Source organism: Homalodisca vitripennis, chromosome 4 (genome assembly GCF_021130785.1).
Source record: "Homalodisca vitripennis isolate AUS2020 chromosome 4, UT_GWSS_2.1, whole genome shotgun sequence".
NCBI lineage: Eukaryota > Metazoa > Arthropoda > Insecta > Hemiptera > Cicadellidae > Homalodisca > Homalodisca vitripennis.
In genome coordinates, this window is record NC_060210.1 from 159,088,706 (window position 1) to 159,102,015 (window position 13,310).

The 13,310-nt window shown below is 37.7% G+C and overlaps 1 protein-coding gene across 1 annotated transcript in view; it reads left to right on the forward strand.

The window, feature by feature from the left end:
• The first annotated feature begins 445 nt into the window (after positions 1–445).
• LOC124360429 (microtubule-associated protein Jupiter-like) overlaps positions 446–13,310 on the forward strand; it is a 33,805-nt gene continuing 20,940 nt past the window's right edge. The window contains exon 1 of the mRNA XM_046814056.1: positions 446–542. The gene's annotated coding sequence lies outside the window, so the exon portion shown is untranslated. The remainder of the gene's footprint in view (positions 543–13,310) is intronic.

The window sequence follows — 13,310 nt, forward strand, 5'->3', positions numbered from 1 at the left end:
TTCAGGAAATTCCCCAAACACAAATTACACAAGAAGTCTAGTTAAACTGGTTTATTGCTTTAAAAATACAAGGTGTGCCATAAACTGAGGGCCATAGGTTTTAATAGACAGTATTTGGAGTGCTTTATATACTTACTAACTACACTAAGTCCGCTAAGAATTAGGTTTAAAATATCTACAACAAATTCTAATTGCATAGTGATTGTTGAAAAATGGAAATATTCCTAATAAAATTGACACAATCATTAACAATTCTTGCTAATTAGAAATGGGTTTGCATTTTGGAACAAGTCTTGACGTAACGTTGTTCATTATAATTTGTCATTACTGCGAATACAATCTGTTCCGCCATTGGGTCTACTTATCGACATGTTTTTTGTGTAACAAGTAAACGAAATTGTGCTTTAGCCCAGCCATTAGGACCCTGGTAAGGTAAGGTAAGGTAAGGTAGTGTTGAAGGCTAATCCGCCCACGTTGGAGCCCTACTTGGGCAGCTCACTCTCGCCCCACAGCTCAGTCCCCAGCCAGCCTTCTCTCACCAGGTTTGACTAGCCTAGCCGTCCTGACTGACTAACCCTAACTAACATCTTCTGTAGCTTCTCTTCTTGACACGCTCGAGTGCCCCCGTCAGACGCGCTTCTATCTTATCGGCGAGTTTCCGTTTTCTCCGAGAGAGTGCGAGTGCGTGGCCGAACGCTCGCAAGAAAGCAGCGAAAGGTGACCTTTCTCCATCAGATGTAATTATTATTAGCTGTATCAAGGCATATCAACGAAATTCAGTTGATAAGACCGACCTGCAACCGTTCTGGTCCCCCCGCCTTTCTCTTTGTATTGTTATCTTTTAGTACGCGAGTACTCTGTAAGGTTAACCACTTGCTTTTTACTGCTTCTTTGTTTACTACAAGTCTATTAATCGCGCAAGATTTTTCTAGTCATAATAAATTCTGAATATGTGGCGAATAGATGTATAAGGGAATGGAAATAGTACTTTCTCAGTAGCAATAATAAATATTATCATTTTAGATATTGTACATGCGTAAGTACACTCAATGACTGCTTTTTCTCATTTTCGGCTGTATTAAATTACTATTTGCTAACAATTTGTTTGCTTCATATCACAATTTTGTCCTAAGTAAATAACTGTCGCTTTGACGCCTTGTAAAGTAACCCTGCAATGATTTATTCCTTTGAAATGGTTTTACGTAATTATTTTGTGTAGGTAATTATTTAAACTTAATCATTTTATACATTGTTGTTTATTTGACCCTATGGGCAATTGAAACGTTTTCAAACTGCTTGATCGGATGTGCCTAATTACTAATCGTGTATTTGGATGCAAAGATTACGTATGTGACTCAGAATGTATGTGCGTAATGTACTAAATGGATAGAATAATCAGGTTATTACTACTTCATTACAAGTAATATATTCACAACAAGCCGTTCATTAAAATCACTGTTTTGTTTTTGTTTGTTTGAAATGTTATATTTAACATTCAAAAATGTTTTTAATTAATACAGAACGCAAATATAATATGTACAAATCAGATAACTTCGTCAAACTACCAAAAATTGGAAGAGAGGTTGACTGTTGTTATCCAAGTAAACCATGTCTCAAACAATAAATAATTTTGTATTGTATTTGTAAGATCAGACTGTGAAAGATGCACTGTTCGGAGGGATAGGAAGAGCGCCTGTATCCATAAGCACAGGCTTGACAACACATTGATTCGTGCATTTCACTTTAAGAAAATATATTCTTCATGGTACATAATACATATTACACAATGATTATAAGTGTTCACAATGTACATTCATTCACGCGAGTATCATAAAATATACACATCAAATATAACATTATAATACATATACGTAGTAGCATATGCATTTCCCTTCGGATATATTTATTCGTTCTTATATTATAGATCACACAAAGTAGTATCAGTCACGCTGAGTTGTACTATATTCATTCACTAAATGGCGTTATTTTTTATCATAATGGTTAATGTTTTATAACATTTATTTGCCAACTATTTTTCCAGTGATTTTCATCCTTCAAGTAGGTGGCTCTGTAATAGTTTTCGTATATGCCCTATCAAAAGCCTCTTTCGTATTTTATTATCCTCTGTGGAAGCATACTTGTATAAGTGACCTGTACAGAAGACAGGACAATAGCACGGTAAATGATTGAGGTAGTGGGCAATTAGAGTAAAGCGGAGTGGGGCAGTGGCATTGGCCATGACGGTTCTGGTCGCTCCTGCAGTAATTGGTTTAGTGCCGCGCCATTCCGTGCCGGCCCAGCTGTATGATAATCTATAATTTACAGGTAAATGTAGTATTGGTGGAGGCCGTATGTAACTGCAAGTCATGTCTTACAATATAAATAGATAATAACAACACTTTGATAGATTAATTAGATAAAAATATATACATATTTTTATTTGCAGTATATAGCACCAAACATCACTTCGTGATTGAGGGGGGGGGGTGGTAATTATGTCTGGGAGAAGCCACAAGACGAGTAAGTCGATCCGCTTACATAAGCGAGGGCCAATGCCACTCGTAGCCCTTCTAGTGAGTGCAGTTTACAGCACCTGGCTGTTCTTACTGGCCAGTCGGATAAACACATGAGTCACTAGACAACTGACTATCGACTTAGAACTTCATAGCGTTATATAGGCCGATATTAATTGTGTCTGGATGAAGCCACAGGGAGTAAGTCGATCCGCTTACATAAGCAAGGGTCAATACCTGCCGTGTATTGTAATAAGTGCAGTTTGTAGCACGTAGCATTTTGCGTCTTGCCAGTCGGATAAACACGGTAATCACTAGACCACTGATTATCGACGTAGCTTTTAATGGCGTTTGATAGGATGATAGTAATTGTGTCTGGATGAAGCCACAAGATGAGGTGTGTAAATCGATCCGCATACATAAGGCAGTGCAGGGCCAGTCTTGGCCCTTGTATGATTGCAGTTTATAGCACGTAGCATGTTCGTCTTGCCAGTCGGATAAACACGTTCGCCATGAGACCACTGATTATCGACGTAGCTTTTAATGGCGTTTGATAGGATGATAGTACTTGTGTCTGGATGAAGCCACAAGATGAGGTGTGTAAATCGATCCGCTTACATAAGGCAGTGCAGGGCCAGTCTTAGCCCTTGTAATAAGTGCAGTTTGTAGCACGTAGCATGTTCGTCTTGCCAGCCGGATAAACACGTTAATCACTAGACAACTTATTATCGACGTAGCTTGTAATGGCGTTTGATAGGATGATAGTACTTGTGTCTGGATGAAGCCACAAGATGAGGTGTGTAAATCGATCCGCTTACATAAGGCAGTGCAGGGCCAGTCTTAGCCCTTGTAATAAGTGCAGTTTGTAGCACGTAGCATGTTCGTCTTGCCAGCCGGATAAACACGTTCGCCATGAGACCACTGATTATCGACGTAGCTTGTAATGGCGTTTGATAGGATGATAGTACTTGTGTCTGGATGAAGCCACAAGATGAGGTGTGTAAATCGATCCGCTTACATAAGGCAGTGCAGGGCCAGTCTTAGCCCTTGTAATAAGTGCAGTTTGTAGCACGTGGCATGTTCGTCTTTCCAGCCGGATAAACACGTTAATCACTAGACCACTTATTATCGACGTAGCTTGTAATGGCGTTTGATAGGATGATAGTAATTGTGTCTGGATGAAGTCACAAGATGAGGTGTGTAAATCGATCCACATACATAAGGCAGTGCAGGGCCAGTCTTAGCCCTTGTAATGATTGCAGTTTATAGCACGTAGCATGTTCGTCTTGCGAGTCGGATAAACACGTTCGCCACGAGACCACTGATTATCGATGTAGCTTTTAACGGCATTTGATAGGATGATAGTACTTGTGTCTGGATGAAGCCACAAGATGAGGTGTGTAAATCGATCCGCTTACATAAGCATGGGCCAATACCAGTCGTAGCCTAATAAATACAGTTTATAGCACGTGGCATGTTCGTATTTCCAGTCGGATAAACATGTTAGTCACTAGGCCACTGATTATCGACGTAGCTTTTAATGGCGTTTGATAGGGTGACAGTAATTGTGTCTGGATGAAGCTACAAGATGTGTGTAAATCGATCCGCTTACATAAGCATGGGCCAATACCAGTCGTAGCCTAATAAATACAGTTTATAGCACGTGGCATGTTCGTATTTCCAGTCGGATAAACATGTTAGTCACTAGGCCACTGATTATCGACGTAGCTTTTAATGGCGTTTGATAGGGTGACAGTAATTGTGTCTGGATGAAGCTACAAGATGTGTGTAAATCGATCCGCTTACATAAGGCAGTGCAAGGCCAGTCTCAGTCCTTGCTGTACATTCTGCGCCAAAGATGAGCGTGCGTAATTTATTATTGTTAGTGCCGATGTCGGGTGACCAGGTGGACAGAGACGTTGGTGGGTACCGAGTACTCTTTAGCTATAAGAGCATGATTGCCGCTATGGAACATCCGTTTGGAGAACTTTGGCTTTGCATTCAGCACATATAGTATAAAGATCAAAATATTTTGAATAAAAATGAGCATTTGTTAAACACGTCTGTTCCTACTTAGATTAAAATTTTGCTCAGAGGTATTAAACAAATGTATAACGACCTTGGTGTGCTAAAATAGTAATCTCTTCCCGTTTACAGATCACTTTTCCTTCTTGAAGTACCCATACCTGTCGGTGATTGGCCAGTCATGCCTATATCACTCACCTGCCTGTAATTCTTGGCCTCCCCTTTCATAATAGGTACTGCAGTTAAGTCATTCTCTTAAATTTTTCAAACAAGATACTCTTCTTCTTCCTCTATTAATTTTGTTTTTAATAATTGTATTCATTTCCTTTTTAACTTATTTTACATGTGGTGGTGGACTGTAAAATTTAACTGTAACATTAATTAATTAACTGTTAATAAAACTGTACATTTCGTTTCTTACTCTATCCATCCATGACATTCTCAAAATTCTTCTGTGACGCCACATTTCAAAAGCTTCTAGTTTCGTCATTATTCCCTGTATAAGAGTCCACTCCTCAGCAACCATATAAGTAATAGTAATATATAACAGTGCAACATTTGGAGCTTATGCTGTGCGTTTATATCTCGACTGCATTAAACCATCTCATTGAAATGACATTTTATCAATCCATTTCAATGCCACTTTTCATTTCTTTTGTTTAATCACACGTCTCTGTAATTCATGTTGTAATATGATCCAATGCAATGAGAAACTTTCTATTTCAATGTCATTTATTGTTAAGTTTACTGTGTATCGTGTTTATTAAATTATTAATCTACTAAATTATATGAATATTATCTTATCTATTAAATTTATCACACGCTTAATATAGTCTTGTATGTATATATATTATATAATTTCGTTAGTAACATATTTTAGGTTAAACCAGTTAATATTAAAATTGTATTATCTATATCTAAACGTTATCACAATACTTTCATTTTATTTGTGGTGCCGAGTGTATATCTTTTTTGTCGTTACAAAAATACAACAGCACAATAATTCATTTATTACAAGATAAAAACATAATTAGTTTCAATCTAAAGTAAAGTTAATATTATCTGCTCGAAAGACATAGATGTTACATAACAATAATGGATACACGGGTGAGTGTGGTTACAGTTTGCGTGTAGTCTGGGAAGCCTGGTTCGGGAAATGAGAGGAGAGGAGGGACACTCGTGTTACCGCGCACGTGTGTCCTGCTGCCCTTGCCTTGGTCATATCGCGGTATCGGTATGGTTTCCATCAGGGTTTCTGATACTTCCTCGGTCCCCCAATAGGCGTGCATCCGTGTCTATCAAACTACACCCTTCAAACTATCATTTTATTTAAATTTGCATTATGATATCGCCTTTATGTCAGAATTTTCGCTAACTACGGGACTCAAAATCTGAAACCACCATTGTTCCAGGGTTTTCTTGTTGCTTTTTTGTTTATTTAGCAGAACAACGGCCAGATTCTTGTGATTTTAACGTAGGAAAGTGTAAAACGTGAGAGGGTAAAAGAAAAGGTATAACGAAACGGTGCTGGGGAGTTCTATTAGATCTGGGCTTGTAATAACTATTACTGTGATATTATGTTATGCTTTCAATAAGCTGATCTATAAAAAAATAGTGCTTCTTTATTTGACCACAAAGAAGTATTTGTTGACATCCAAAAACCTACTATGTATGTGAGATATGTAGAGTAATGAAAATTTCTCTAAAATTCATTACATTTTTTTGTGCAGGGTTTATTCGTGTTCCAAAAGTTTTAAATGCAGGCTACGTGTTTATTTGACCTAAAACGCTATATCTCGAAAACTATTTGAACTAGAAACACGACATGAATACAATGGACTATGTGTCCTGTTGATTCAAATAAAACCTAATTCAAATATTTTGTAAAATCTAGTTGTTGTATAGTAGTTTAAATCTAAAACTGTTACAATCTTTAAAGTGCCACCTTAATGCATCTATCTTATAATCCTCATCTTCAATATAAATTTTTGAATTTTGGTTGATAAAAGGAGAGGTTATAAAAATGTTCAGTGACTATGCAGCTTATTAGATTGGAGGTGGACTCTATACACGCCGCGCCGTATACAAACTAAGCTTCGTACAGTTGGTATTCTCTAGATGAAGCCGTTCGCGTTTGTGCAACTATTTAATAACATAGACCCAATGTCACACGACTTACTGAAAAGTGATATCATTGTAGAGCTAAACAAAGAACGTTTCAGAATTGTCAGGTCTTTTAAAACAAAAATTTGTTACTGTACGTTTTTAAATATAACGTATGAGTTCAAAATAGCGACCGTTCCAAGTTTTAAGAATTGAATGTGTTGAGTGTTTGAAAACACAATTTTTATCGGGTTACAATCAAAGTCCACGTGCTTTAATGCCAGTATATAATAATGATTTCAATCTGAAGGTTTTATATGATTGAGTTTTGACATTTTTGAACCCATTATGGGTTTATTATGATAGCAACCGTCCAGCGGTCCCAGCGCCCAATAGCGTGTCCCCCATCACATTCCACTCGAATGTTTCCGCCTCTTGTCCCGTTACTGTTCTCTACCATTATAATAATATACCTACCGGGAATAATTGACTGTTTCCCAGTAAAGTTCTGCTTGTAATTGCGTTGACACTATTACGCGTGGCCGATGGCATTTTAGTGTCTTCCGTTATCCCACAAGTGGCACCTACATCAGTTACTGGTGTCACTTTTGACAACCAGGCGGCACAGTAACGACATTGCCGACATTGAAACCTCGCTTTATAAATGACCGTTTAAGATAGTTTTACTACGCTTATTGTTGAGAAGAAGTCAATTTAATTTATCTAATGTCTCTGTAAATAATTGCGAGAGTGTGACGGTGGCTGAATTGTAAGAATCGCCGGTATTCAACCTTACTGAACGCACATGTACCTTATCAGTTCAGCTGTGTTATCTACAACAAAAGAGTTTCTTACAGAGATAAGAAATCTTTGTTCATCCAGACACAATAACTAGAATAGACGTCAGATAACACTTATTATCTATATTATTTTGTATATTTCTATTAAAAACTCTTACTCGCTGAACGGGTTAGTTTGATTATTTGTAAGGACTCTGTAAGATATACAAGTAATTGAGTGGCATGAGTATTCATGCCTTAGGGTTAAATTTATGATACAATAAGCTCGACACAATTATCGTCCTAAACGGCTTTAGGCGACTTTTATCAAATGGCTCAGCACTAGGGAAGCCTCATCATTCGAGGGGCTGGGGCTGGGGCTGGGCAAATTGCATTTCTGTCTATCCGCAAGAACTAATCTTTAGGTTTGAAATTTTGCACCGAGCTTCATGCTAATATAGGCAACGTCAGGTTTGAAGATTGGTGTGTGTTACGCCATGGTATATGCAGGGGGTGGTTACAACAGTTTTAAGATTGCAACTGTGTAAGATTTGCAGTCCTGATTACTGGTTAAAAAAATTAAGAAAGTGTACCTTATACAATAATAATTGTATATGTATAACATTTTTAACGACTATACCAAACCTAAAACTTTTAAATTAAGTTAAAAAATGCTAAACTTGTGAAGTGGAATTGGTTGTGGGGAAATATGGACCAAAAAGCGAGTTTTGGTATATTCTTTGAACAGCAGTAATCATTAATTTCTTACGCCCGTTTTCGACATCAGCAGCAATGTAGAGACATGATACAGCACCCTCCCTGAATAACACGGATGTATGTTATGTGTCCAAATCTGCTTGTGTCTTTCATGCCGCTCACCTCCCATAGATATGGAGATGATTAAGTACAGGCATCAGCAGCAATATAGAGACATGATACAGCGCCCTCCCTGAATAACACGATGTATGTTATGTTATGTGTCTTTCATGCCGCTCACCTCCCATAGATATGGAGATGATTAAGTACAGACATCAGCAGCAATGTAGAGACATGATACAGCGCCCTCCCTGAATAACACGGATGTATGTTATGTGTCCAAATCTGCTTGTGTCTTTCATGCCGCTCACCTCCCATAGATATGGAGATGATTAAGTACAGACATCAGCAGCAATGTAGAGACATGATACAGCGCCCTCCCTGAATAACACGGATGTATGTTATGTGTCCAAATCTGCTTGTGTCTTTCATGCCGCTCACCTCCCATAGATATGGAGATGATTAAGTACAGACATCAGCAGCAATGTAGAGACATGATACAGCGCCCTCCCTGAATAACACGGATGTATGTTATGTGTCCAAATCTGCTTGTGTCTTTCATGCCGCTCACCTCCCATAGATATGGAGATGATTAAGTACAGACATCAGCAGCAATGTAGAGACATGATACAGCGCCCTCCCTGAATAACACGGATGTATGTTATGTGTCCAAATCTGCTTGTGTCTTTCATGCCGCTCACCTCCCATAGATATGGAGATGATTAAGTACAGACATCAGCAGCAATGTAGAGACATGATACAGCGCCCTCCCTGAATAACACGGATGTATGTTATGTGTCCAAATCTGCTTGTGTCTTTCATGCCGCTCACCTCCCATAGATATGGAGATGATTAAGTACAGACATCAGCAGCAATGTAGAGACATGATACAGCGCCCTCCCTGAATAACACGGATGTATGTTATGTGTCCAAATCTGCTTGTGTCTTTCATGCCGCTCACCTCCCATAGATATGGAGATGATTAAGTACAGACATCAGCAGCAATATAGAGACATGATACAGCGCCCTCCCTGAATAACACGGATGTATGTTATGTGTCCAAATCTGCTTGTGTCTTTCATGCCGCTCACCTCCCATAGATATGGAGATGATTAAGTACAGACATCAAGCTTGCCGCCTTTTATATAATTATTATACAGCTCTACTACATAGGTCACTTATGTAAATAGCAGTAAATATTGAGCTGAGTGACATACTGAAAATCGATAATTCTTGAGATCCAGGATTTCTTCTTCTGAAAATGCAGAGTTCTCTGTATACATTTTCACATGGGCCCAGAATCTCTAATTTATTATTGACTGTGAGTGTTATACTCATGCTCAGTGGCAGACTGGTCGGCCTACAGTCACTGACACTGTACTCATTATTGGCTGAATCACAGTCGTATAATCAAAGATTGAAGATGAGCAAAGACCAAAAATTGTGGTCATCGTCTTCTCAAAGTGCTTAGTTCTATAACAATTTGAGTCTTCTCGACAATGTAGCATCTCCACACAATTAATTCTATTTCCCGTGTTCTTCACCCATTGTCACTGCTATTTTCTTACGTTGGTACCTACTTAATTCGTAATGTTGTGTTACTAATGACATAGTAAAAATTAATGGATGCATTGATTTGAAAACCATTTTTCTCTCTCCTATTAATTGCAACAAGACGTATGTTTGATGAGGTAAAATTTATAAATTTGGCTTGTGCACATTGGCAAGTAGCACTGCCCGCGGACTGTATTAGGGGCCATTTAGTGAAAGGTGGACCGCTTGAAATAGAATGCTGTACATGAAATGACATTGCAATTTGTAGTGCTTCACTGGACAGAATCTCTTCTGTGGTCGATTGGGAGAAATCGTGACATTTTGGAATGAAATGGGAGTCAAATTTCAATTTAATCTACTCAGGCATAGTACTTGGTAGATCGTGATGCGATTTCCCCTCGTCATATGTAACACAAACCTAGTTCGACCAGTTTACTGGGGTACACATTAGGTTTCTTACTCATTAATTGTAATTTTGCAGTTCCTGGCTTGTAGTCTACTGGGCATGAAGAATATCTGGACATTCCGTCATAAGAATACGTAAAAAAGCGAACATACTCAACATACGGTGATGGCAAGTCCAACGTGTGCACAAAGCTTTGTATATTTGATCTGACCACCGTGTGTTCCGTTGTAACTTAGAAGCAAACGTTCGTTTCATATTGATTTTGTGACGGTTTTTCGATTCGCTCATGGTTCGAATTACGAGTAGTCTCAAATTCGTCGCAACCGCATTGGTATTTGACACCCAAATGTTACATTTGTTCTGTCATTTGTATCTGGTTGGGCATTTGTGGATTAACTGAAATTTAAGGATTGTAAAGTCTATGTTGTGGGATTTGAATTCTTTTTAGTTCTAACCGTCCGTTGAACTATAAAATGTTAAATTTTTAAATTTCTACCATAGATCGAATTTTATAAATAATAACATTGTTAGGTTATGAGTATCAGCTTCTGGTCCTGAGCAATTCGCGTTTTGACTCATTTGGGTTAGAAAACTACCGTAACGACCTGAGGACTATACGGTAAACAGTTTGCAGCTTCCTAAATATAAAACTGGAGTCAGAGAAAGGGGTCACGGTGCCGTAATCTGGAAGGCTTGTATAGGTATAAGCTTTTGTATAGGTTACAGAAATACAGGATTTTATAGGAAATTCAATTTCCACCAAGCTTAAATGGCCTCAACACTTTTAAAGCGTTCTGTCGTTTTAGATAGTAAAATGAGACGTCAGGAAGCATGGCCAAAGGTTCCATTAGGAATCCCACTTTTGTCTCGAACCATCGTCCACATTTGTTGTAATACGTTTTGACGTACGATAAAACTATGTTTAAATTTCAATTCACTCGTCTATTTCCGATTATTTACAAGTTCCGTATCTGATTTTAAACCATAATAATAACAAACAATTGCTCTCACAGATGCAGTTTGTCTTTGTGATATTGCGACTTGTTATTGTGAGGCCATTTCCCTCGCCAATGAGGTATAATTTTGTGGACAGATTTTACCTGAAGTTTAGCGGTTATTAATCGTAGTAAATGGTAGGTTCTATAGGCCAGCGGTTAACATGTATAAGAAGACATGAGAACAGTAAATACTGTGAAGAGACCGTGAAGGGTTGGAGTGGGGTAGCGAAGTGATATAACAAGGAGCGGAGCGGCGGGGCAGTCAGTCAGTCAGTGTGGTGCAGTGGCGGTGATGGCGACCTACGCGGCGTATCGGCACATCGAACTCGACAACGTCGGATATGGCAAGAAAAGGTATCACGTAACTGTATTCGTTTATTATAGTCGGTTGAGGTATTATATATTTAAACCATTCGTTGAGCAACGATATGATACAATTTCTGGTATTAATGGTCAAACCTGTGAGTAGTTAAATCTTTTACGGAAATTATACTTTAGCGTAATAAAAATGTTAATGTTTGAATTTTTATGTTAATTCAAGGTGTCTCTACATGTGTAGAACTGCTGTATATACAGTGCGGGGTAGTGGCGTGGCCACATGGCGGCCTATGCCAGTTCTAGCTGGACAACATTAATTATTAATAACTACTGACAGGACGAAACTTTGGATATTTCACACTGTCTAGACACCGTACTTGTAGGTTTACAAAATTATTGTACCTTCCTCGCACAAGGGTAAAGGGTCTCCTTATCTTATTAATAAATAATGTTAAGCAATCTTTAGCGTAATATTATTTAAAATTTTAAAACAGAATTAAAATTATTTCACCGTAAAATTGAATACATTACCTTTTATGTACGAAAGCTGTAGCCAGAATTTAAACAAAAAATAAATAAGTAATATTAGTAATAGATTTTTAAAGTGATAGTCAAGGAACCGATAGGCAATATTCATTGTATAATCTCACACACGTGGTTTTTCTTGAAATATATAGAGGATATTCTTGTATCACAAGGAAGAAATCGATAGTCGTTAGCTGGTTTCAGTGAAGGTCGAAATAAGTGGTATCGAAAAATATAAAACGATAACTTTACTTCAGATTATATGCTTTATACCTTGATAAACTTAATAATATACACGTCAAGCAACTAGATAAGGATAGTTGTTAAGGGTATGTGTGTGGTTAATTGGCGCTGATATAGCATTTATTTATGTGACTGACGGTTGGTTATGAGTGTGTCAAGTTATGAAAAGTACGATTACAGAATAAATACCATTTCATATTTTTCAACACTTTTGATACCCTCCCATTCTATACCGAGCTATACCGAAACTAGCTCACGGCTGACGGTCAATTTTTCTCAGGAGAAATTTCTCTGTCGATTTCAAGAAAACCCAGGTAATGTGGTTTACAATAACATTGTACACTGTCAATGTTAGGGTATTACGTTTCTTTCTGGTACATCTGCTTAGTCCTGTTTCCGAGTCGTGGTCTGAGGAATCCCGATGGTGATCCAGAGTTAAATTCAGGTTTCAGGACATCTGAAATTCCAGTAAAATATAACTCTACATCTTACGATTTTAGGTGGATTTTATAGAGATCTTTCTATTTCTATCACACTCTCATCAGTTTCAAAAATGTTCGGTATAAAGTTCTGAAACTTTGTTATATCTCAAATGTTAACCTTACAATGTAAACCTATCTGTAAAGTTAACCTAAAATCTCTGATCAATCTGATGCAATCTTGATCAATATTTTCATTCGTAAAATGTTCCTTCAATAAGATCCACCTTTTAGTCGTGCTACATCCAGATCTTCTTCTACACGTTTAAAGAGTGCCTGAGACTTTCCATTTTCGGACGTTTTACCCACTCATCTAAGAAATCTTTTCGGCAGACAGTGTAACTATCTGAAAAAAAAAATTAAAATCTATGATACGAACCTTTGTTAAGTTTTTAATGAATATACTCGAAAAGTACGTTACTTTTCCTAACTTTAAATGCAAAAACAAAAGTGGAAGCAGCATACCAAATTGTAATAAATATTTAACATTGATATGTTATGTAGTAATTCGTATTTTTGACGATTATTAATTATACGTATCTTTAATCGAC